General features: G+C 36.9%; 1 protein-coding gene across 1 annotated transcript in view; it reads left to right on the top strand.

Annotated features, from left to right (window-relative positions):
* CA8 (carbonic anhydrase 8) overlaps nucleotides 1–15,811 on the top strand; it is a 161,150-nt gene extending 145,339 nt beyond the window's left edge. Inside the window, exon 9 of the mRNA XM_036765137.1 lies at nucleotides 14,789–15,811. The gene's annotated coding sequence lies outside the window, so the exon portion shown is untranslated. The remainder of the gene's footprint in view (nucleotides 1–14,788) is intronic.
* The last annotated feature ends 7,155 nt before the right edge of the window (nucleotides 15,812–22,966 follow it).

Genomic DNA, 22,966 nt, shown 5'->3' with positions numbered 1-22,966 from the left:
TAAACTTTTCTTGACAATACTATCTCCATCTTCTTATTTTAATACAATTTTAGATTCCTTACAATGACATGCTGAAAGGGGAAACATAATTTTTGGCAGTCCATTCAGACTTCATTGGTGGTATACACACTATAGTATTGTAATTGGTTCAACTCAATAATGTAGAATAAAATGTTGTAAACATGAATAATAATGTTATTAATAATCTAAATTAGTCCTTTATGTCATATTCCTGTGTTTTAAATATTTTCATAGGAAACAATATTGAAAACCCACATTTACTTATAATTAGGCTTAATGCAAACCTTTCCTCATTACAATAGTTGCCCAAATCCCATTTCAACTTAATTTCATTGACTTTGATTTCTAGACCAAAAGCATTAAGCTTGAACTAGTGAAAAATGTATAATATGTGCATTCAATTAAGAAGTAATTAGATACTCAATCACCCTTACAACACACAAGGGATTAGGCAAGGAAGAAGAAAAATGTGATTCACTGTAGTGTATAAAACAGTTTTGTTAATTAGTTTAGTGCTAATTGAGATTGAGAAAGTGTCAAAGCTTCATAACACAGGTTTACCTCAAATGAACCTTAAAAGCACAATTTTAAGTTTTATGATACTTTTGTGCAGGGTAATACGGACCTTGCTAACTAATGTCTGTAACAATAGTTTATGTAACTTTGGCCTCTGATCAAAATATTCGCTTCCTACTTCTTTCTTCTTTCCCTCCTTCCTTTTCTACTTCCCTCCCTTTCCTCCATGTATACAGTAAATGGGGCTGAGTTTCTAAGTCTTGACTCCTGAGTACCTATGTCTTGGGTGTTTTCTTTCTCTCTGCATTAGTCCCATTACTTGCCAAACCTGCGCTGCATATTCTGGCACCTGTAATTCCAAGCTGCAACAACCCCACTTCCTCAGTCAGCCCAAAGATTGGATTGTTCTTATGACCACCCCTAAGGTTCTTAATTCTAGGGTTCATCTTTCCTCCTCTTACTCCCTTCTCCTGTTGATCCCAGTTTTGAGAGTAAGGCATGTGAGATACCTTCCTGTCTGGTACTGCCAAATTTTGTTCCCTTCTTATTCACCTCTGCCACTCACCTGATTTTTTTGGGACCCCACAATTCCCAGCTACAATTCTGACCTCTTTCTCCTTTCCTCCAAACATTAAGCATCTACTATGCGCAAAGCACTCTATTATGTTGGCCTTCAAGTCAAGGAATATAGAATTCTGCTGAGGTAATAAAACTTAATACACTTTAGAATATGATTAATGCATAAAAGGAGGATCAAGTACTATATTAACATAATAGGTTCAAAATGGCAAAGCAGCTGAATATTTAAATAAAAATATAAGTTTCTTAGTGATATCTCAAAGATTATAAAAAGGCTCTTCCTTTGCATTAAAACTACCATTTTGAAATATGAACCCTTCTTGTCTGCTAAGGCAACAGTGGTTAAAATGAGAAAATATTTAGCAAAATTGTCCGTATTATGAGCTCAGTACCATTTTAAATCAGTAGCACAAAGAGCTGGGTTATATTCATATGCATCCCCAATTCAAATAACACAACAATAATAGGTGAGACCTATAGTGCTTTAAAATTTACAAAATGCTTTATAAACTTTTTCTTGTTTAATCTTTACAAAAACTCTGATGGGTAAGTCCTATGGATATTATTGTCCTTATTTAACATTAATCCATTAGTCAATGTGCATTTATTTACTTATTTTAATTTCATCTATTTTTTCTGAACTTAAGAAATAAAACAAGCATTTCCATAACATAGCAGAATAGAAAAAGATGATTGTACATGAAACTGCAAACCTATTATGTACAACTTGCTATTCCTTTTAAATGTATGATAAAGTTATCATGTAACTTTCTCCCCCTTTTTTTCTCCCCCACCTCACCCTAGAGATGGCTACCATTAGACACACATATGTGTATATATCTATATATGTATGTATGTATATATACACACACATAAGCATAATATACATAGGTGTGTGTATATATCTGTAAAACCATTCTGTATATACTTGTATTTATCAGTTCTTACTCTGTATGCATCTTCCTTCATATGTCATTTGTAGTTAATTTGAATATTTATAAGAGTCAAAATGGCTTAGTCATTCAAAGTTCTTAAAACAATATTGTTGTTACTGTATACCTGGCTTCCATGTGCCAGGCACTGTGTTAAGTACTGGGGGTACAAAGAAAGGCAAAACAAAACAAAATGAACAAAAAAAGACAGTCCCTACTCTGAAGGAACTCCCAGTCTAATAGGAATGATAATACTTAAATGAGTATGTAGAACAAATAATACACAGAATAAATCAACAGAGGGAAGGTACTAGCATTAAAGGGTATCAGGAAATGCTTCTTGTGGAAAGTGAGATTTTTAGGTGTACCTTGAAGGAAACCAGGGTGGGCAGGAGATAGAGATGAGGAGGGAGAGCATTCCAGGCATGGAGAACAGTCAGTGAAAATACCCAGAATAGGGACATTGAGTGTCTAGTGCAAGGAACAGCAAGGAGGCCGGTGTTATTGGACCACAGAAAATGTGTATAGGGGAAGTAGAAAGAGTAAGAAGATTGGAAAGATAGGAGGGAGCCAAGTTATGAAGGGCTTTGAATGCCTAATAGAGGATTTCATATGATCTTGGAGATGATAGGGAGCTACTACTGTAGTTTATTTAATGATGGAGGAGGAGGGGTGACTTAGCCCTGAGTTTTAAGGAAGATCGATTTGATACCTGAGTGGTAGAGGTTAGATTAGAGTGAAGAGAAATTTGAAATGAGAAGACCAGTCAAGAGGCTTTCTTAGTAGTCCATGTGTGAGTTGGTGATGGTCTGTACCACGATGGTGTCAATGCCAGAGAAAGGGAGGAGGGAGAGATGATCAATATTGCAGAGGCAAAACCAACAGGACTTGGCAACAGATTGGATATGGAGAGTGGAAGAATGAAGAGTCAAGGATAGTCCAGGTTGCAAGCCTGGGTGACTGGGAGAATGGTGGAACCCTCAACAGGAATAGGGAAGTTAGGCAGAAGGGAGGGTTTGAGGTGAAAGTTAATGAGCTCCATTTTGGACATAATGAACTTAAGATGTCTATTGTCATTTGAATCCAGAGGTGCTGATGAGATCACCAAATGAAATAGTATAGAGGGAAAGAGAGGAGGGTCCAGGACAGAGCCCTGTGGGACATTCCTGGTTAGTTCACTTACTGACTGTCCAAACAGGCAGGAGCCTTCCACCTATACATCATGAATACTAACTAACAGAATCTGAAAGATGCTGGACATGGTGAATGGCAAAAAACATCATAAAGAATTAAATTGATTTCCAACTGCTCCTGGATCCATTGAGAAGGAAATCAATGATATGTGTCTCACCTAGAGCACCAGGGCACTTAAGTGGTTCATTGGATAGAGTATAGGACCTAGAGTCAGGAAGAACTGGGTTCAAATCCACCCTCACTCACTTCTCAGCTGTGTGACCCTGGGCAAGTCACTTAACACTTTTTGCCTCAGTTTCCTAATCTGTAAAATGAGCTGGAGAGGAAAATGACAAACCACTCCAGTATCTTTGCCAAGAAAACCCCAAATGGGGTCATTAAGAGTCAGACATGACTGAAAAACAACTAACCAATAAACAACAACAAACAGAAGTTTAACCAGTATAAATCAATTGGCATACCAAGGAAAAGAGCCTAAAATTGCATTGGTCAGCAAATATTTTAGCCTACTTGACAAGTAGAATGAACTAACTTCTAAGAGCAGCATCTGTTCAAAATATATACTCATTTGTAAAATTTTATGGAGAAGGAAGGTAGAAGATAATGAATAGTATCATCTTATAAAATAATGAGGACTAGTGAGAAGAAAATCATACTTAAAGAAAGCTTGGGAGGAGACCAAAATTAGCAAAGCATTTATAGATGAATTGTAAGGATGAAATGGAAATGGAAATGATTTGTAAAGATTTTTATAATATTTTCACCACAAAGGACAATAGATCTAACTACATTTGAACTCTAACATCACCATGTTGTATGTGCTTTTTGAGGAAGTGGTTGTGATTTCGTAGAAAACAAGGATGAGAAAAGCAGCTGGATTTGATCAAATATATACTGAAGAAGTCTGAACTGTATATTACATATCTACATGTGTGTTTGTGTACGTGTGCATGTATATACACACATCTTAGATAAACTACAAATGAAATGAGAAGGGCCCTGAATTGAATAGAATGAAGAGAAGAGAGAAAGCTGGATTGCTTTGGGGAGATTGTATTGGTCTTTAAATGACCTCATCCTCCTCCCTGAAACCAAAGCCTATCTTCTTAAAATGAATATATCCTTCCAGTGATATCATGTAATTGCAAGTCATAGAATACTGCAGTCTCCAAAGAATGGAAATTGAGGGCAATTGAGAGGTGGAAGGTGGCGTGAGCGGGCTGCAGCAGACCTCAAGCAAGGAATAAGGAAGGTGAAGTGGGATAAAAGATGCCATCCAAAATACACGCTCTTAAAAGGAAGATAGTTTGGTCGTATAGCAAGAGGGAGGGATAACCAAGGGACAGCCTGCAAAACTACATGAGTATCTTCCCAATGTCAAGTAGATTTAAAGAAGGAGCCCACCATAGTGCATGGATACCAATGGTGAATTTCTAGAACATTGATGAAAGTTGCACGAATTGCCAGAAGTGAATCAAGTATGATCTGCGTTATCTGAGAGGATGGAGCATTTGGAGTAAGTGCCTACTATGTGCAAGATATTAGGTTATGAATATACAGTGCTGTTCTGTGTCTTATCTATTTAACAGCAACAGCAGGGCTCACAGAAGTTCCATTTGATTTCTTTAATTATAGACTTCTAATTTTACAGAATGCTCATACATTATATTTAAAGCACTCCTTTCTCCTTTCTAAAGTAGGTTCAGACATCGAGATGTATTTTGCTAGAACTAACTCAATCTCTATCACATTTCTATGGTAGTACAGAAACTGGAACCTGGAAAAAAATTTTCAGTGCTCCCAGGCCTATTAGTTTGCCTCTGGGTTAGCATTCGTTTGCTATTCATTAGTGGCTCTCTCTCTCTCTCTGTATCTTTCTCTCTCTCTGCATCTCTCTCTCTCTCTCTCTGTATCTCTCTCTCTCTCTCTCTCTCTGTATCTCTCTCTCTCTCTCTGCATCTCTCTCTCTCTGTCAAAGTGCAAGTCAATATCTGTTCTGCAAATTATAATCTGAAAGACTGGTCCACAGGAAATGAGAGATGAAGTGACTTGTTTAAAGTCACAAAGCCAGTATGTGTCTGATGCAGGACCTGAAACCAGGTCTTTCTGGCTTCAAGGTCAAAATCTCAAATTCAGCTTACCCAAAACATGACTCTATCTCCTCCCCTAAACCCAGCCCTCTTCCTGATTTTCCTTTTACTTTCAAGGGCATCATCATCCATTCCATGAGCTTATGTTTATAATCTCGGTGTTATCCTCCTTATACTCACTGTCATGTAGCCAATTATTTATCAAATCTTGTTTCTCCCTCCACAGTGTCTCTGTCATACTTCTTTCTTCCTCTAACACAGCCTCCACCTTAGTTCAGGCCCTTGTCACTTCTCACTTTGCCTGCTCCAATTGCCTCCTATTTAATCTCTCCACCTCAAGTCTCTAACCCCAATTCAATCTGTACTACATAGAAATAGAAAAATGGTTTCCTTAAAATGCAGGCCCAATACCCCCAGCTCAATTAATTCCACTACAGTGGTTCTCTATTGCCTCTAGTATCAAATATAAACAGTGTTTAGTATTTAAAATTCTTTACAATCTGGCCTTTTCCTTCCTCTCTAGCCTTTTCATACATTACTGCTCTCCATACACCTCCGATGTGCTTAATAAATCCTTTCTGATTGGTACGTTATAGTGCCTCTCCTATAATTTATATGTATGCTATGTATAGTATATTCAAATATATATGTATAATCTATTCATAACAGGAGACCTGGTACATACGTGGACATACTGTGTTAACCTATCATATGCTTGGGAGTAGCCTTTATCTATTGGTTGTATAGCTGGAACTTCATCTTTAAAACTACCTGACTGAATGCAGCATGGGCTTTTTCATCAGAGAGTAAAGGACTCCTTCACTCAAAGTTGGTGGCACAATGCGGTAAGGGGGCAGGAGACCACTGAAGAACACCATTGTCCTCCCTTCAGTTATGTGGCCCTAAGAAATGGACCTGGGGTTTTGGCTTTTCTCATTCATCTTTTTTAGTTCTAGGTATAAGGAGTGGAGTTTCTGACTCCAGAACTTAAAACATGGGGATGTAGGATTCGAGGAATTCAGGCCAGGTGATCCAGCCAGCCGAGCAAGAAAGCCCTGGCGTGTTGGTCTGGTGGGGCTTTGGACTTGAATGTTATGGAACTAATGCTTTCTAAAAAATGGAGTTAAAAACCTAATCTGATAATTATGCCCCTGAGGAACTGGGGAAAATGTTTATATATTTGCTCTTTCTATATTTGTGAAATAAAGATCTCTTAGGAAAAACTAATCGGATATTATGTGGTTAAATGGAATTGGGGTGCCTGTTACTAGACTTCTAATATGGGGGAAAACAATTTGTAGAGGACCAAGCCAATGGCAGAGAAGAGAGAATTCCTAACCCACCTCAGGATGCCAGAGAACCTTGGGGATGGGAGTAAAATGTAGCAGACCTCACCCTCAGAATATAGGGCCAGAACGACTCGTGCAGAATCATCACCATCATCATCGCCCTCCTCTTCCTCCTCTTCATTGTAGTTAGCATTTGTATAGCCTTTTAACGTTTCCAAAATGCTGTACATATCTGATTCTCATTTGATTTTCACAAAACCCTATAAGTTAGGTGTTATTATTATTTCCTTTTGCAGAAAAGGAATTTGAGGCTCAGATAGCTTTGTGACTTGCTCAAGGTCATACACTAGAAGGCATCTGAAGCAAGGTTGGGACCTTCATCTTCTGAATGCTATGTCCAACACTTTAATCAGTGTGCTAGCCATCCCAGAATTTTTAGGAAGAAATAATAAAGGTACTGATATTTTTGAATTTGATGAAAAAGCAACAATATAATCCATATTGGAGGCAGAAGGAAAGGAGTGAATGAGAGGAAGGGATGAGACCTTTTCTACATGATTTTGCTTTTGAACTCTTGCCTTTCAGCATTTTCACAGAAACACTGGACTTTTTTTTAAATGCAACTTTCCTGCCTTAATCTGCAAAGCTCTGGAGCTGATCCCAATGTTTCTTGAAGCTGGGTCAGTTCTGTGACATTCAGAGACAATAGAGGAGTCGGACCAGTGTGTGCACATGTGCTTTTATTTTACTTGGCTACCTCTGACTGTAGCATTTGAGGAAATCCTCCTATGGAAGAGTTCATTCACACCCTGCCCCAAGGGACTCTTCACAAAAGATAATTTGAAGCTTAAGACTGCTAAAATAAGTGAATCTTTTTGGGATGGTTTAGAAGTCATTTCAGAATCTTGTAGTGCCTCAAGATCACAACTGTGAATCCATGATCAGTGTATAGTACTATAATGCTATTTCTGGTTATTCGAATTTTCTGATTAGATATTTTTGTATTTAGGAGAGGCCAGATGAATCTATTCACTTCTGAGTTCTTAAAGTACTGATTTGGTGGGCTTACTCTACATGCAAGAATTTTTGTATCTGGGAGGATGTGATGTGAGATGCTACAAGTTTACTTAATTTATTCACCAACTATTTGTTGAATGTCTGCCACATACAAGGCACTGCGCTGGGCGATAACGAGAATGATAGCTAGCATTTATATAGCACTTGAAAGTTTGCCAAATGCCTTACAAATATTATATTATCTTCACAACAATCCTGGAGTTTGGATGCTATTATTACTCACATTTTCTGAGAAAGACAGAGGTTAAATCATCTGCCCAAGGTCATACTAGAAAGTGTCTAGTCTAGATTTGAATTCAGGGCTTCCTGACTGCAGGCCTAGCACTATACTGCACCACTAGCTGCTTGAATATGGGGAATATAAGTAAAATAAAATGCAGCATATAAAGCCATTGTTGAAAATTCAATTAAAGAAACACATAGCATCTGCCAACCATGGGTAAGACATTGTGCTAGGCGCTGGGTACCGGGGTCAGCATAGCTATTATTTAATGATGAAAAAACTGTCTTCCAAGTTGTGCTAAAGTGTTTGATTGGAGTGATGATCCAGTCATCTAGTTATCTAACATCTGCAATGAACACAAGTCATATCAGATAATTCAGAGAACCATAGCAAACATGATCACCAGAGTGCCCAGCATTGGAAGATGATATCTATCCCTTTTTAATATTGGACAGTTTTTTCCTAAATGAAAATGATATCAATGTAGCCAAATGACTGGCATGCTAATGTGAATTCTATACTAGTATTAATTTGAATTAATTTTGTTATTCAACACATTTACTGAGTCTTCAGCCATATGTCCTCTGTGGGCCTATTTGACAAATATTAAATAACAATATTTTTGTCATTGTTCACAAGTCATTTTTCAGTTGTGTCCTACTCTCTGCAATCCCATTTGGGATTTTCTTGGCAGAGATACTGAAGTGGTTTGCCATTTCCTTCTCCAGCTCATTTTACAAGTTAGGAACTAAGGCAAACAGGGTTAAGTGACCTGCCTAGGGTCACACAATTAGTCAGTGTCTGAGGGCAGATTTGAACCCATGCTGATGAGTCTTTCAGGTTCCAAGCCCAGCTTTATAAAGTAGTGACCTTTAGAAGATCAGAGTTGCCTGAATACTTGCCCTTTGTTTTTGTTGTTGTTTGAGTTTTTTGGGTTCTATTTTTATCAAAGGTTTGTTTGAGAAATAACCATCTTAAAAGGAAACCTTAATCCTGCCTGTCAATTTAGAATACTGTGGCTTTTTTTCCTTTACAAATTAATGGTGAATATTAAATATCCAACATAGCATGCCTTTGGGACACAGTTGATTTATATGTGATATCTGTCAAATATGTAGGTAGAAAATATTCTCTTTTTTCGGCCTCAAAGTACCATACGATTAGAAATGAATTCTTAATAACATTTGAACTACTAGACATTCGTCTTTTATATAGTTTATACAGATCAAAATTTATTAGAGATGCACATGAAAATACATATCTTGGGTTAGACTGAGGTTTCTCAATGTATGTTAATTATCTCAGCTTTTTCATCTTGTCCATTGAAGTTCATTAATGTTTAAAAATATGCAGAAGAATAAGTGGAAAGATTATCTAATTGTTCCTAAATGAAAGATGAATCTCCCAAAGAAACCTTTATTCTTTCAAAGGTCTATTTGTGTTTTATCTGGAGTCAACAAAATAAATGTTTGAAGTTATGATCTTTCATTATGAGAACTAGTTTAATTTTTTTAAAGTCAGATTTGATGGGGAAATTAACCTTCACTTACTGGGAAGGACATTGGACTTGATGCTTGGAGACTTAATTTTAAATCCTGGCTCCAACTTTTACTAACTGCTGCTGTGGATAAATCACTAAATCAATCTGAGTCTCAGTTTCTTCATTTTTAAAATGCCAATAATTGTTGTACTATGTACCTAACCCACTGTGTTGTTGTGATGAATGTTTTTTGTTAACTTTAAATCTTTATATAAGTGTTGGTGGTATTAGTAATTGTTACATGATTACTTATAAATGTTCTGAATGACTGAACATTTATCAAGTACATAGTATATGTATAGTACTATGCTAGGTACTGGGAAAGATACAAAATTTATGTAAGACAGCATCCTTTCCCACAAGGAGCTTACAGTTTAGGGTGGGAATATGATGTATGCAGATAGTTATTAGTAAAAAAATTATATGAGAAATGCATGAGAAATATAAGCAAAGTGGGTTTTGATGTCTGGTAAGGCATATAATAGTTATATATTTTTATGTCATTAGGTATATAATGCCATATCATTATAAATTATGTTTCATATGGCATTATTTGTCTGGCATGAGATATTCTACATACATAAACAATATTGTTTAATATGGATAATTGAGGTTTTGACACTTTAAGCATTCAGGATTTTTTTTTGACAACCACTGTTGATGGAAACCTTTTTAAAATATGTTAAAATCACTTACTTTTTAAAATCAAATTTAGTTGGTATAAATTCACATTTTCTTGATGACTCAGCACATCATTAGAAACATTCAATCATTAAAATTTTCGATATTACAGTGAAGACCCAATACAATGAAGACCCTTTTTAAGTGTGGAGGGCCCATGATTCCTATAGTAAATGACATCTTTGATACCCTGGATTTTCTTTTTATTGATTTTCAGGTTCTTCCCTATCAGACTGATAGCTGTGATTTTCAGGTTCTTCCCTATCAGACTGATAGCTGTCACTTCTCTTTCGCTCGCCTTGTCCATGTCTAGCAACAATTCTCTTTGGTCTTCTAGCTCACTGTATTAATTGTGCTATGGGCTGGGAAACCAGAAAACCAAAGTGGTTTGATTTTTTTTTCTAAAACAGTAAAGGCTCCAGGAACTCTCCTATGACTCAAGTGCATGCATTTAATGCCGAATAAAGCATAATAAGTGTTTAATTAATGGATTGATTGATCCATTTTAGTTACTTAGCAGAGCTACATATAGCTGAAACTTTGCCTATGAGCAAATTCAGTTGTGAGTGGAATAGAACACTAGGATGGTACCAATGATGATTTGAGGAGAGTGTATAGTGTAGACCCCAGGACAGCTTCTTGGTTACTGAACATTGGAGTGGTATTTGGGAGGCAGTTGTGCTATATGGCACAAGAGGAACATAAGGCAAGATGTGCAGACTAAGAAGCAGACATGGCAGTTGCTAGGGGGAGCAAGTGTAGCATCTCCCAAATGTAGACTATCTTGGGGTTTGGCCAGTTATCATATTTATGTTGATGACTCCCAGATTTATATATTCACTTTTAATCTCTTCCCTGGGGCAAGGAACTGATTGTTCCATCCTTTCCCTCAAACTTTTTTCTGAATTTCTCTGTTTCTGATGAGAATGCCACCATTTTCCCAGTCAATTAGGTTGGCAAACTCGATGCTGTCTTCAACTTATCTCTTTCTCTCACTTTGCACCATTAATTATATGGAATCATTTGCCAAGTCTTGTTAATTCTGCCTCTTTTAAAATAACTTTGTAAAAGCTCCATTTTCAAGGAATATTTTTATAATAGAAGTTACCATTCCATGCATATTACTTATGCATTACTCCCCTTTGTGCACTCTATAGTCCAGGAAAACTATTCTTCTCGCTGTTCCTCACATACACCATTCCATTTCCTGCCTCCATGATTTTGCAATGGATTTTCACTGTCTCCCTTGCCTGGAATGCATGCTTTCTTCATGTTCACCTTTTACAATTCCTAGGTTCATACATTACTTAGTTCATATGTTACTTCTGTTCCCACCCTACTCCCAGTTACTATTGCCTCTTCCCTGAAATTACTTAGCATTTATATATATAATATATATATATATATATGTAATATGTTATACATATATATGTGTATATATATTCATAAATGCTATTTCCCACAGTTTAATGTAAGTTCTTTGAAGGCAGGGACTATTTCTTTTTTGTCCTACCCCAAGCATGGATCCCAGTGCCCTTCACATAGTAGACATTTGATACATGCTTGTTGATTAATGGATGGGTTGATTTTGGTTTTGTTGCCCTAGAGCCTTTTTGTTTAATTCCCAGTTTCTTGCTTATCATTAACAGATAGATGACCTCTGAATAAATGAAGTGGTATTAAAAAAACAACTGAAATAATATTGCATCTGACTGGTAGAACAGACTATAGTTATATAGTTATATTGATCTATACACAAAAAAATCTGAGGTTAGATATCCTCTAGTCTAATCTCATTATTTTACAGGTGAGAAAAATGAGGCTCAGAGAATTTAAATGATTTACTGAAGGTCCTACATATAGGATGGAGAAAGTTTGAACCAAATTCCTTTGATATAAAATCTAGTGATCTTTCTACTACACCATATTACATTATTTGATTTTTACTGTTGAGATTATATTGGATTGTTTGAAAAATGGCTACGTGATCCCTTTGAGGGACAATGAAATACATTAACCTAACATAAAATCTTTTATGGTCTAATCTGAAAAGATGCACTTGGAAATTTTTAACATTGCATTTTGGAAAAGTAATAACTGGTAGATGTGGAATAGTAAGATTTTATAATTCTTGTAGTAATGGAATAGTAAATTTCAATGAATTATTCATACTGTTGTTATATCTTACACCAACTATAATATATTGTTATTTTTTCAGAAAAATTTCTCTCTAACAACAGTGGTTGGTTAACTCAAGGCATGGATTTAGTCCCTATGTTGGCTAGTCAACTTCATTCTAGTCTAGGCCACAAATACACGCAAATCAGGATAAATATAAAGTATAACCCTTATCTCAATAAGGAATGGTAAGTCAGGTGTCCCCGGACCAGCCTAACTCAGAATAACTTCCAGTTTGGAAGCTGGATGATGAGGTTTTCAGCTACAGTAGCTCTTGGAGAACTTCTATTAAGTCACAGGGGGGTTGTGATCAGCAACAATGGAGAGATAAAATTGCAGATCTTTGAAGTGTTAAATGAAATAGCAAATGTGAAGTACTAGATAAGTTTAAACACAACCCCCCTCACACACACACACACCACCACCACCACCACCACCACCACACCCACGTTTATTCAAGTACAAGATGAGGGAAATGTACCAAACCAAAAGACTGAGGTTTTTTATGTGTTGCAAACTTAGTAGTGGTCAGTGGTGTCATATAGCAACCAAAAGCACTGCAACCTTGCAAAATGGTAGGAGAAATGTAGTATCTATAATGACTTAATATTCTGCTCTGCTCAAACCATCTGGAATGTCATTTTATTTTGGGGCACCACAGAACAAAATGCCCCACCCCAAGCCTCCCAGGATATATCCATCACTTCTAATGTTACCATCATACTGTTAACTCAAACCTTGATTGAAGTACAACTGTTCTCAGCCTCCTCTTAAGAGGAAGGGAGTACTAAAATCCTCCTAATTCCTTCCTTTCTAGAGGGTCAGAACTGGTCTTTTAGCTTGCTCCACTTTGCATCTGCTATTCTGCCTAGTTTCAACTCCATGGAGCAAGATATTCTTGTGCCAGGAGCCCCTTATATTCCCTTACCCTTCACCCCTTTCCTGCCTCTCTTAGACTGTAAGCTCCTTGAGGGAAGGGACCATCTTTCTTTTTAATTGCATCCCTAGAACAGTCTTGCACATAGGTGCATTATAAATGTTCATTGGATTGGAACTAGAAATGTTTCACCTAGAGATAAGAACATGTATTGGGGAAAAATATTTATCTTTGAGTACTTGAAGTGCTATCTGTGGAAGAGGAATAAGATTTTTTTCCTTGGGCCAAGAAGTAGGAAAAAAAGTAACAAAGGTAGATTTTAACCTCTATGTAAATAAATATAAGATAGTGATGAGAGCTGGTAGGAAGTGGAATGGGTTGACTTGGAAGGCAGTAAATTACCCATCATTGGAAGACTTCAAGTAGAGGCTGAATAATCATTTGTAAGTGATGTTGTATGAAGACATATTCAGGTCTGGATGGGAATAGATATTTTTTGAAGTTCCTCCTGATTTAGAGATTCTATGATATAATTATTTTTAAACATAATGATGTCAGATGTTGACATTCAGTGTAGGTGAGTATGTGAAAAGATTTTGGCAGGCATTCCCCATAATGCTGGAGGTAGGACCAAGGCCATAAAGATTTGGGTAGCTGTTTTGTATAAAACTGAGAGGTATGGGAAAGGGCTTGAACATGTGCAAGAGGAATTGAAGGGTCTTCCTGCTTTCAAGGCCAGTAGAGATGGGAGCCAGCAGCAGCAGAGCTAGAGGTTGGCAAGCATTCCCAAGGATTCGCTGGGCTGAATTAGGTCCTATGTGATTACTATGAGGCTATACTGAGAGATGGTGGTGTTAACTAGGAGCTGGCCTAACTAGTAGAAGTGGAAGCAAAGGAGAGATGAGATACCTGAGGGAAGCAGGTGAATGATGAGGTCCATACATTGCTCTTAACCAAGGTCTTTATTCTTACCGGTGCTACTGGGACTTCATCTGCCAACACTGTGAGTTTTGGAAAAATATGACTGAACCTCTAGGCAGAACAGGAACCGAAAAAGTGGTACTTAGAAAGATGGATTATGATTTGTAGGCTTGGATGCGAGTTTCTTTTCTGTTCTTTGCATATCCTGTAATAAATCTACACTATGTTTAAATGCTTATTATTTGCCTAATGTTTTCAGGGGAACTGAAAAGCCCCCCTCCCAATGGAGAGCTAGGAACAAGTTAAGTTCAAATGTTTTCAGGGACTGTGCCCTTGGTGCGCGCTGAGCCCTTACTGAGGTATTATTGAAGAATCATTTGTATTAAATCAGGTCCATGTGAGTCTAGAGTTGCAGTTCTGAGCCATGGTTGACAGCCATCAAAATTTCAACGAATCATCTTACATGTAAATACATTTCTGTTGGATTGGGGGGGTAGGGAAATTATACAGATATAATGTCTGAGCAACAAGTATTTTTTGAAATGTCTTTCTTTTGCTGTCATGAAACTTCTACTTTTCATTTTTACTGTCTTCCTATTTGGACATAAACAGACTTTGAAACCTGCTGGGGAGGAATTTCCCTAATATAATTCTCCTATTCTTTTTGCAGGGAGGAGGAGACAATGGTCCCACAGTGCCCTCGGATGAGAAATGGAAACTGTGGAGGCGCTGCTTCAGTTTATTCACAAAGCCTGCATTGTCTGCCTTCATCTAATTCCGCCTTGATAGACAGCTGTGACAGTTGCTCTGTCCACACAATCCAGTGAAATACTAGAAATGGCTATATGTTGAAAAGAACCATGTTATACTCTCAAGTCACTACTGTTAGTGTTCTCTAAGTATTCCCATTTTGCATTACAGTATTTTATAGTTGGGTGCAACATGAATGATACTAGTTTTTCTGGTTTGTTGTAAATGTGAATGTGTAGCATGTATCAGTTTTGTAGACAGTTGGGAAAAATCAACCCCTGACATTAGTAATTCTTCATTTCCTGACTGTAACTGAAAATTCTACTCACTCAGTGAACAGTGTAATTCGCGATAATAAAATAAATGTTTCAATTAAGAAGAGCATATAACTTCAAAATGCGGTATAAAAGCATAGTATAGAAAAAGATTATGCCTAGCTTCCTCTCTCCATTTCTATACCTCTCCACCAAAACTATATCTAAATATATTTCATATGGAGTGCAAACACCTGGGAGTCTTAGCTTTATACATACAGAGTATGGAAAATGTAATTATCAACCTGATAGAATATACACATGTATATTTCTTATGTTTTAAGATGATCAAATCTGCTTGAGATACTAGAAGCTATATAATGTTCTAGGGATGAGCAGATAAATAGAACAGAGAACACAGGCCAGATAGGTTGTAAAAGAGAATGATTATTTTTTAAAAAAGGGTACTCAGATTCTAGGAGTACTTTATAGGTGATACTAGGCATACTATTTAGAAGTGTATATTCATTTCCATGAATTAAAGAGGAAATTTAACACAGGCACTTGTTCAATTATCCTGGCTCTATTTCTAGGACTTTAGATTTCTGCAAATGGGTTTCACTTTTTTTTTAGGGGAGAAGGCAGGGCAATTGGGGTTAAGTGACTTGCCCAAGGTCACACAGCTAGTAAGTGTGTCAAGTGTCTGAGGTCAAATTTGAATTCAGGTCTTCCTGACTCCAGGGCTGGTGCTCTACTCACTCCGCCACCTAGCTGCCCCTGGGTTTCACTTTTAAAATAAGCATACTCATGATTTCAGTTTGTATGGACCATATTAAAGTCCTCACGTGGCAGGGCACAACAGTTTTTAAATAGTCAACAACTTTACAATTTTACTGAACAACAGTTAAAATTAGTAAAATAAAGCAAGGTTATAATAGTATCATCCTTCTTTGGTGTGAATTTATGGCACAAAATGACATTGGACATTCTTTTAGCCCTTATGGATAGAGTTTTATGGAGTAATAAATGGAATAAATTCCAAAAAATTACATCTTGGTTCTAAATATCAAAACTAAAGACAGAAATTCTAATAGAGACAAAAGAATGCATTTTAATGGGCAGCATGGCGTATCAAATAGAGAGTTGGCCTAACAGTCAGGAAGACCAGTTCAACTCATACTTCTGATACATACTTACTTTGTGGCCCATTCGTATATTTCTGATCTTCTTATAGATTACTGCCCTGTACCTACTCTGCTGTCCAATGACACTAGCCTCTACCTCCTAGCTGACCTGGCCTCTTTTTAGTCTCAGCTAAAGTTTCACTTTCTGTAGGAAGCCTTTCTCAGTCCTAAATTTTAATACCTACCCTCTGAAATTCCAACATCAACCTTGTTTGTACATAGTTATTTGCATATTATCCCTACCCCTTACTCCTTTAGACTGCAAGCTTCTCCAGTGCTTGGATAGGTTTTTTTGTTTTGTTTTTGCCTCTGTTTAAATCCCCAGCACTTAGCACAGTGCCTGACACATAGTATGTACTGCATAAATGTCTGTGGACTGACTGACAAACTGTGGCAGGCACTCTCTAAGACTTTAAGTTACAGAGAAGGTGCTGACCTGTTCTGGTAGAAGAAGCACCTCCCCCAGAACTCACTATACCAATAAAATCACAGATTTTGTTTCAAAAAGTGATATATTCTAGAATGTGATACAAGGGGGATAATGATGTAAACAAGAAAATTATTAAGATTATGGTGAATATTCAAGAAATAATAAAATATATATCTGAAATTCTTAGAGCTGAGGATTGGATAGGAGAGTGGTATGGGGTGGGGTGGGGTGGGGTGGGATGTGTGTGTGTGTGTGTGTGTGTGTGTGTTGGAAAGTAAGGGAACTGAGCTGTGTCCAATCAGGAAAAGGGACATGGGAAGAAGGTCTTGAGGGAGGGAGCTTGCTAGCAAACCAGCGTCAAGGCAAAGCAGCTTTCATTTTCTGGAAGAAGATAATGATAAAGGGAAACAGCTTTCTTCACTCACAGCACCTTCTAGTTTTGAGCTAATTTAACAGCCCAACAAACTCTTGTTAATCATCTATACTGTGCAAAAGATTGTGCTGTGCTCTGAGAATACAAAGGTAAAAGGAAAGTTGCTCTCAAAAGAGCTTACATTCAGCTGAGATGAGTTTGAGGGGTGGGGAGAGGTGGTTATGGATTACACCTTCTGGCAGCCCTTCCCACCCAATTCCTTTTGCCTCTACTCCAAACACAAAAATCTTCTTAAAAGAATTAATATAGATTTACTTTCATGCCAGCCAAGTAAACCTTGTATGAGTTCAGGTATGCTTTCTCCCCTCTGCCGTTTTCTCCCACCCTTCTTGATAATCCCAGAAACTCTTAAAAAAGCAAATGTCCTGTCAAAGTAATTTTTTGGTATGAAGTTTCGCTTAAGGTGTAAGTCAGCCAAAAAAAATTTAAATATCAAATCCTTCCCAGTTTTTATACAATGTGAGGGTAAAGTTAGCAGGATGGCGTTAGATGCCTGAAATTGTGGAAGGGGCCAACTCAGGGAAAAAAGGTGGGGAGGACTAACATTCTAAAAGAGACACTAACATTGAAGAGTTCACAATTTTACCTAAGATGTGCCATGTTTATCTTCAAATGAACATGACAAATGTTTTGCATGCACCGAGGTATTTTTATCTTGTAGCTGTTAATAGAAACAATTTTGCTTTACAAGATTTATAAAGATTTTTATCTTAAAGATGTGTTTAACATTCATTATAAAGGAGCTTCCTCAAATTCACTTGTTAATTGAGACATTACTGTATTTGAAAGTGAAACTCATCTAATCTTGGGTTTCTCCTCTATTAGTAAGGTTATTTTTATTGAAATTAAATATCAGAAGTGATTTTTTTGCTTATTGGAGCCTACTTTTGGACTCTGAATTGAAAAAAGAAAGTGCTCCTCAAAATGAAAATATATAGGAAACAACTTTTATTTCATCAGTAGTTTTCTTAATAATGTCTGTAATTTTATTTCTCTTCTAGGAAAAAGATAGTGTAATTTAGCTTAATTTAGATTAATATGGACTGGTTTATTACTAAAGTGAGCAAATAGCCTCCAAATTCTTCTTTTATTTCGTGGGACATTCATTTTGTTTTAACAGTACAAAAATAAGTTTGACTATCTCTTTATTGAATAAGTCATAAAAATGTTATTATGTAAACTATATACTCCTCAGATCATGCATGATGAAAGAGCCTTATACTGTATTCTGAGAATGAAAAAAATACTATTGAGTTATTAATTAGAACTTGTTACTCAACCTATTACTGTTTAAATTGTAAATATTTCTTACTTCTGCAAATCTCCATGTGCATCTATAGAAGACTTGAAAATGTGTATTTCTCTCTCCTCTATCCATCTTATACCACTTTATGGGTAGTTGTAATATTAGGACAGCAAATATTGACCTTATGATGGAATGTGAATGCTATTTATTCTATGTAAACATATAAATAAAATATATATCTTGAATTGTAGTATATTGTGAAAAATATGAGTTGTGACAGGGAAAGTGATGTAATGTCACCCATAAAAATATGCACACAGAGAGCGTTATTTCCTTTTCCTATGTTTTCTTCCTTTGTTTATAGTCGTTTCCTGTGTTACTTTGTGCACACAGTCAGAATTGGCTACACTGGCTAAGGAAGGTAGTGAGGTTATCAGATATGACCCTTCAAACATTGTTTGAGTGCTAACCTTTTTAAGAAAAAATAAATTATTCTTTCGATTGGAGTTCTTCTGACCTAGGCCTAAGCCTACATTTTAAGGTTTTTTAAATATCTGCTTTAACTCTCCTAATTTGTATGTGATTACTCATTTGGAAATGAGGCAATTGTCTTTCTATTGCTGAAGATGGAATGAATCTTCAAGCTGAGTTCTTTCAAAACACAAGCCTCTTGCTGGAACCCTGTAGAGCTTTAGCTATTGAACAAAACTCAGGAAGAAAATTCCTAGAGATGCCATGAAGGCCCTGATCTGCCTGAATTAGTTCCATTGGGCCTGGTTCATTCCCAGAATAACTCTATAGGATAATTCCTTTGATAAGCTTTAATTGCTTTAGAGTTATACTTGAATTCATTTAGCCTCAATGGGAATTTTTTGTGGAATTACATTAGAATCTGGCCCAATGGGATTTTTTTTACATGCAGATCAAAGTCAGTATATTAAAAAGAAGAGATTTTCTCTTAGTCGAATAAAATTTTATAAAATGCAAGAAACTTCTAATCTTATCATAGCATGAGACTAGTACCAAATGTGACTCCTTGAAATTGCAGTCATGTCTAATAACTGTCCTTTAAGATACTTTGTGAGTAAGAATATGTTTCTAAAATGAGTCATTGGGCAACTATATTAGCCTGCGTAATGTCCTTTTCCTTCTGCCTCATCTGCTATAGAAAGTGTATTTATTTTAAAAAGAGTGTAGCACTTTAAATGAATGTGCCACATTAGGCCATCACTTTCCCCACCCCCCAAATTTACTGTATGGATTGAATGACCTTGTAAAAGATACTTAGTCTCTCTGGACTCCATATTCTTCATTTTTAAAGTAAGAGTATTGGACTAGCTCACCTCTAAATTTCCTATCAGTTCTAAATCTATGATCCTAAGAAAACATTGTGCATTTAGTGGAAATTCTCTTATACTAGTTGCACAGGATAAGAACCAGTTCATTAATAGTTCATTAATAAGCCTTACTTGATATCACAGCCAAAATCAATGTAGTCCTCTATGGGCATCCACGCATACTCAAGCAGAATACATAGACAAAAATTAGACAAATGACTGAATCATATGAATTTGTTTATGAAAGACGAGGTGATTACAATAATATTTCAGGATCAGGTCATTGTTATCAGCAGTTACAGAAAGGTTGTTCTTAAGAAGCCTGTACTTAATGAACAGGGCAGATTATTCAAAGAAATGGTAGAAACTGTGCAACATATCTGTGTAAGTTGCAAAAAATTTAGCATTATCAAACATCTAGAAAAACACAATTTGATTCAAGTAGTTAGAGGGATGTATCAGAAACTAATCATCTTTCATAAACTAACAGACAATATCCCTATACAACAAATATAGACCTTACTATATCATTAAGAATTCAGTCAACAATCTGTCACACTAGAGTATTATCAGACAAAACTAGCCCATCACCTGGCCATAACATTGATATATAAAAATTGAAGAACAATATTTTTAATAGATATAACCATATCACAGAGTAATAATCACCCACTATGGGCAATGAAAAGCTTTCAAACTATAGAGACCTGGTCGAAGAAATCAAAAATATGTGAGCACAAGATAACTACATATCAAATCAGCAAGCATTTAGTAAGAGCTCACTATATGCCAGCTAAGCACTGGAAATATAAATATAAGCAAAAAGAAAGACAGCTCTTGACTTCAAGGCATTTATAGTCTGATGGGGGAAAACAACACACAAAAGAAAGCTGAAAAGGTCAGGGGGAGGAAGAAGGCATTTGTGTAGAGGCATGGAGGAGAAAGAAGTCCAAAGAATCAGGGAACAGAGTTTGGAGAGGGATAAAGGAGTGAACATCACTGACCTGGGCAAGTTACTTAAAATGGAGGTTCTGGGTGGAACTCAGCAATCATAGGAAGGGGCCAGAAGGGCGGAGTGATTTTTCAAGGTGAAAACATAGCTGGGGAAGAATGAAATCCCAGGGTGCAACAGTCATGAGGTAGAGGTGCCTGTTGTCCTGTCTGCCTCTGGACTTGTGTAGTGTTAATGGAATATGAAGATCTACCCCACTCAGTAATAGGCCTATGTGCCAAGCTGTGATACATCCTGAGTCACATAGAGCCCATTGGCAAAGGACTTTCCTAAGGAAGAGCTTGCTTAGGGGAGGCTTGCTTGTAGGAAAGCTTTCACACCTTTTGGTACTAAGTTAATTAGGCACTGAGTCAAGAGGGTTGTGATGCCTTTTATCTCTGAGCCTATTAGCCAAAAGTGTAGATATATTCTGAGGTTAGTAGTTTGCTTTGGGGGTTTGCTTATGAGAAGGATCTTTTGATTTCCTGGTCGAGATTCTGAGTAGCGTTATGTTCAGAGCTTCCTGACTACTCATATGTAAAGTCTCTCTCGATCTAGTGATGAACGTAAAGTGTATATCGACATTACTTTGTTCAGTCAGTTAGAGCCCTGTTTGGTGGTCTTCGTGCTAATTTCTCTGCTTGTATTTTCTCTGCTTGTGTTTTCTCTGCTTGTATGTTCTCTGATGTTCAGGGGGCTAACTTTTCCCCCCGAACTAGTGAATATAATTAAAGAAGATTGTTTACCTCTTTAAAGTTGCTTTCCTTTAAAAGCAGATCAAAGAAACTGTGCTAGCAGGCCGTCCTGGGTGTGCTAGGGCGCTTGCTGCTACAACTTGTTCTGAAGATGTTTTCAATGAGTCTATAGAGGATGAACTTTTATCCCAATGCTTTCGTTAAATTGCTAATAGTAGCTATTCTATCTACCTGCTCAATAATCCATAGAAAATTAAATGCGAAAGAATAATAGCAGGATAGTAACTTGTCCTAGGACTTTTTCCTCTCTGAACTACATTACATTTAGAAGTGGGAGAGTAATCATAATAACAGTGTTATAACATAATCATAATAATATATTAATTTCATATTTATATAGTTATTGGAAATTTGCAAAGTGATTTATATACATCATCATTTGTTTTTCACAACAATTTTAACATACAAATCGAGTGTGGGAAGCACTTTGGAGTAAAGCAGGTAATGGGTCAAAACCTCTTAAATCCACATCTAATATTTTTTTGTTGTTGTTTTTAGTAACAGAAAAGTTATTTTTTAAACCCTGGAAGGGGCAAGGTCAATTCCTTTCTCTTAGAGAATAACTAGCTTACCTCATGGAGTTAAATTAATGTTTTCAGTGTTGCAAGGGAATCTCCAGCTCATCTATAGTAGTAAATGAGAGGAAGTGTTTTAAGTGGTGTTCATGTACAGGAGGAGTAGGGGTATAGGTGTGAGGGGGTGGTGGCAAGGAGCAGGATAAGTAACAGTCTCCAAAAAGCAGGGCATGTGGCTTGCATAGGATTAGGACCATTATCATTATTTATCCTTGGATAAAACACTACATTTTCAAAGCATTTTTATGGATTTGTTTTAAATTTTGTAGACATTGCAAAAAACTTTTGTTGACCCAGGCTTCCCCCAGCTGGTAGGTGACCCAGTTTTGGAATTTTCCTTGATTCTTTTGGGATGCTACAGAATTGTCTATTAAATTTGTGGAAGGAGCAGAGCACCATGAGTGGTGTACTTTGAGACAAGAAGATCTGAATTCAAATGTTCAGTGCTCCCTCAGACCCATACTAGCTGTGTGACTGTACTGGCAAGCAAAGTGGGACTTTTTGTTGTCTTTTGTTTTGGAGTGCTTCTCAGCACTAAGAAAATCAAGTATCTTTGAGTCTTGCCTTTGTTTCAATCAAGAGTCTTTGATTGACTCAAGAGTCTTTGTTTACCCGCTTAAGTCACAAGAAAGCCCCAGGCCTACACCCTTTACTTACTAAGAGCTATGCCCAAGCCTGACACTTTCACTGATTGGGTGTGGACCCCTCAGGACCATAAAGAGTGTGTGTGTGTGTTAGCATTGGGGGCTTACTCATGGGAAGAGTGTTCATATGATTTGGCCAGATGAGACTTCCCCCCAGCTTTGAAAAACCCAGATGTTGGTGCTTCTCTCTATGCTAACTATGTATGTAATGTCTTGGTCAGTCAGCTAGAAGCCCTGTCTGCTGATTTG

This window comes from Trichosurus vulpecula, chromosome 1 (genome assembly GCF_011100635.1).
Source record: "Trichosurus vulpecula isolate mTriVul1 chromosome 1, mTriVul1.pri, whole genome shotgun sequence".
NCBI lineage: Eukaryota > Metazoa > Chordata > Mammalia > Diprotodontia > Phalangeridae > Trichosurus > Trichosurus vulpecula.
This window is presented reverse-complemented; position numbering and strand designations above follow the sequence as displayed.